Here is a 4210-nt window from a genome sequence, read left to right as displayed (position 1 = left end):
CCTCAATCTCAGAACACGTTTCTGCTTCATTCTTGGCTTTTCAATCCGAAGAATCAGAGCAAGACCCGAGGAGTCTTGGTCTGGATTTGATTTGTGTTGCGGATCACGAGGCTGCGGGAGGCAATCTAACATCTTTACCCTTTAACCCTCCCAGTTAAGAGAGTGAAACAAGTTTCTATGTATCATCATCATCGTCATCATCATATCATCATCATTTTAGCAGAAATCTTTCTTCCATTGGCTCCTCTTGTCATAAGAAAAAGTGCAGAGAGGTTTCTGGCGTCCGTCCGAGAAAAGGACGCGAAGATGGGGGAAGGAATTGATTGGCTGCAGTTACGTAAAGATAGTCATTGGTAAAACGTTTTCTGTCTTTCCTGGAAGGATCTATTCTTTATCCTGAAGGTCTTTTTTAAAAGAGAAAGTCACTCTGAAAGGGCGGATCAGGGAGAGTGTTTCTTACTGAGATTTCCGATACTGGGCTGTTGGCATTCCTTACAGAACGTCAACAAAATGTGGGGCATCAGGTTTCCTCGGTGGCAAAGTTCTATAAAAAAGGAAGATGAAAATTCTAATACTCGCTCACCAAAAAACACAAGTAAATATTTAAAGGGAGTAAATGTATTGTATTTCATGAAAGTGGTTTGAAAAGAGATAATGCAGCGTGTCGGGGATGTAGCTCAGTGGTAGAGCGCATGCTTAGCATGCATGAGGTCCCGGGTTCGATCCCCAGCATCTCCAGTTCTTTTCTCGCCATCATTTCTTCTACATTGTAATCACAGCCCATCCATGTAGAATTCGAAAATTCTTCTTCTCCCGGTGCTTACATATAGCTCTAGCTATGTGTAGTCTTTTAGATTTTTAAATTTTGTTAAATTTCATTATTCTCTGTCCTCAGCAGCTTTTACAGGTGGTGATCCACAAGGGAAAACAAGAATAATTTTTGACGGTGTTCCATGGGGAAAAAAAAAGATTTACATTCAATTATATAAATATAAATGTTAAATTAGAAAAGTTTGTGAATGAATTAGTGTTTTCACTCGGTTTTGGTGCAGGGGTGGGATGGGGGATGGGCGGTTAGGCTGAGCGCTGGTCTCAGGTTTCACATTTCCAGGCTCCTGGAGAGATGATGGATTTCACACAAACTCTCCGGAAAGAAAATGCTCTATTCCAGGCCTGACTATATGCAGTACTGGGTAAATTGATCTCAAAAGGCGGCAGTTCTCTCAGAAACCAAACACAAAGAAGTGATATAGAAACGTTTCGACACAGATTTTTTTTTTCTTCTTTCCCGGTTACTGCATTTTGTCAGTAATTTCACATCATTTTGGATGTGACCTCTTTTTTAATTTCTATATTTGCCTCACTGATTCTCAAACTGCTCACTTCAATTCTTCCTTTCAAGAAAAAACAGGTTCAGTTTGTAAAACTGGAGCTTTTACGTTATTCATTGCGAGTATGGCTTTCTCGGGCTAGCTCTTTTGTCTCTTTAGTGGAAGGTCTAGTCCCCTTTGGGAAAGGGGCATATCTTTTTTTTTTTTTTTTAATCTTGGAGCTTCAACCTCAGCTTCCAGCTAGTGACACCCTGTCGCATTAACAAGTAAAGGACATTGACAGAACTTCCTGTGTTCTCCTTTTTCCCACTTGGCCAAGACTTCAAGCAACTTCAGTTAATAAGCAGTTTCAGCCTGCCTGCAGTGAACTCAAATGCTTAATGGACATGAGGGTCGGGTATTAAATTCTTAAAAAGTATTAATAACTACCTATTGTCTTTTATGTCAGAACTCTAGATGGCCATAGGTGTACCCAGTGCTTGTGCCACCTGCCTCTCCAAGGAAAACCAAAATTAAGGTGTGGGCCTTAGACTGGGTGTATGAAACTGTGATGCCCTGAAATTTAGCTTCTATTAGCATCTGTTACCTCCAGATTAAATCACCCTGTGCCGCAATTATTGAACAATTGCTCTCACCAATAACTATTACAGGCCTATAATTATTACAGGTCTGATGTAGCTTTAAAGACATTAGAACACTCTGAACTAAGTAAAAAGTAGCAACCATAGCATCTATCAACAGATGCTATGGCCAATGTGGAAACCAATTACAGAATATTTTCTTTCTGGTTTCTGGCTTTTTCATTGTGCTGTATCACCCACAGCCTAGGCTAGACCTTGTGAAATACCAGTTCCACCTAGTAAACAGTATCAAATTGTAATTATTCCTTATGCCTTCCCTTTCATTCTTTCCACCTTTCCTTTTGTTGTCACATCAAGGTCATCGCCAGATTATGATCAATTGCTCAAAGATTATTTTTTGAAATTTCTGTTTCTGACTACACAGAAAGACTTCTTTTGAAATGTAGCTACAATACAAGAAAAATGTCCAAATTTATTTCGTCCAGTAGGGTGTGTGCCCTATGTGATGAAAGGACTCGGAGGAGACAGAAATCAATATAGTTTCCCTAGTCTCCAAATTTCATTCAACAAGAGCAGTGATTCTCTAACTTGGCTGTATGTTGGAATCACATGGAGAGTGCTGACTTTTTCTTATACTTGGATCCCTCTTTGAGGGATTCTAGTTTGTCTGTATGTAACCTGGTTATTGGCATTTTTAAAGCCCCCTCAAACAGGTGTTTTAAATATGCAGTCAAGGCTGAGAATCACTGGTTTAGAAAGTCTCCCTTAAATTATCTCCAAATATCCAAAAAGGCAGAAGAAAACATTCGAGAGGTATATTTGCAAGTTTATTCCTTTCTCAGGCTGAGCTTATCTAGAGAGACTATTGGCTACTAAAGTAGTCAAAGACATGTTATGTCCCCAGATAGTTTTTTAAATCAAGGACAGAGGAAGTAATCAAAGGGATATAAAAATTTCTTCACATTAGTCTTGCCTAGTTGAGAGAAGCTTTTATTTATTTATTTATTTATTTTTAATTCTATCATGATTGTCCTAGGACTATAAACTCAAAATTTCTACTTTCTGAGATCTCTAATTTGCAAAGCTATTCACTGGGAAAAAAATAGTCCATGCAATAATTCAAGGCTTTCTGGCACAGAAGAGATATACCCTAAACCGTGCTTCCCCACATTTAAAATTGAGGCTATCTGTTAATGGGATGATGGTCTTGGTTTAATCGTTAAGCAAAGAATATAGTAAGTTTCCTGAAATAAATTTATTTCATGGAAGAGTTGACATTCATAACTTGGGACTAAGTCTTCATGTTTTATCACATGACTATGGATCCCTGATAGGAAAATAAAAATACTTTAAACAATATTTCAAGAGGTTATCATTTTAATTAAATAAAGCTTAATCTCATTTTCTGTAGTTTTTTTCCCTGCCCAAAGACTATTAAATAAAAGCAAAAGGTAGGAAAATAGAATGAGACAGACATTATTATACTATATACATGTATGATTACACTACTGATGAGAAGTTGTGCTCCATTGTGTACAGTGTGTCAAAATACATTCTACTGTCATGTATAACTAATTAGAACAAAATTTTTTAAAAAAGAGAAAACAATAAGTGCCGCAGTCTGGCTGGGCACAAATGCCGCAGTCTGGCTGGGCACACAATCACGAGCCACCACACAGCTTGTAGATTCAAACAGCAACTCTTTATTCCCGAACTCACACCAGCCGTCTACAATCACGTTCCGGGGAAATCCATGTTCTCTGCCCAAATCCATGTTCTCTGCCCAAATCCACTACCACTGGGCTTCTGTCTCCCAAAATATACTGTCTGAATCCCGTGAGAACTCAAGGGGAACTCAGGCAGCAGGATACGCCCTATTCCCAGCAGAAATAATCTTAAACCTGGAACGCCCTAAACCCAATTATCCTAAACCGGGAACACCCTAATCCGCCCTGGTCCTTGAACAAGGTCACCTACATGCAATGTCACTGCAAAATGTCCTATTTCCACGAGTCCTTCCACTAAGCAACATGGGGTACGCTGGCAAGGAAATTGTCATACCTACTTGGCTAATGGCTCCCAGCAAATAAGTAAACAAATAGAAAACCAATAGAGTAGAGGAATGGGAACAGGGGGAGGGAGGAGGGAAAGGAAAGTGGAAGTACTGGGACAAAAATGGAGCAAATTGTATTCCACGGATGTATGATTATGTCAAAACGAACATTATGTGTAACTATAAGGCACTAATAAAAACTTTAAAAAAAATTTAAATGCACTTTTTAGTTGTAGATATACACT

At 38.8% G+C, this 4210-nt stretch overlaps 1 non-coding gene across 1 annotated transcript; it reads left to right on the top strand.

Annotated features, from left to right (window-relative positions):
- Positions 1 to 666: 666 nt before the first annotated feature.
- On the top strand, positions 667 to 738 carry Trnaa-agc. The gene has a single exon. It is a non-coding gene; the product is annotated as a tRNA-Ala (tRNA).
- The last annotated feature ends 3472 nt before the right edge of the window (positions 739 to 4210 follow it).

This window comes from Marmota marmota, unplaced genomic scaffold (genome assembly GCF_001458135.2).
Source record: "Marmota marmota marmota unplaced genomic scaffold, marMar, whole genome shotgun sequence".
Taxonomy (NCBI): Eukaryota; Metazoa; Chordata; class Mammalia; order Rodentia; family Sciuridae; genus Marmota; species Marmota marmota.
The sequence above is the reverse complement of the archived record's forward strand: the minus strand, read 5'-3'. Positions and strand labels throughout refer to the sequence as shown.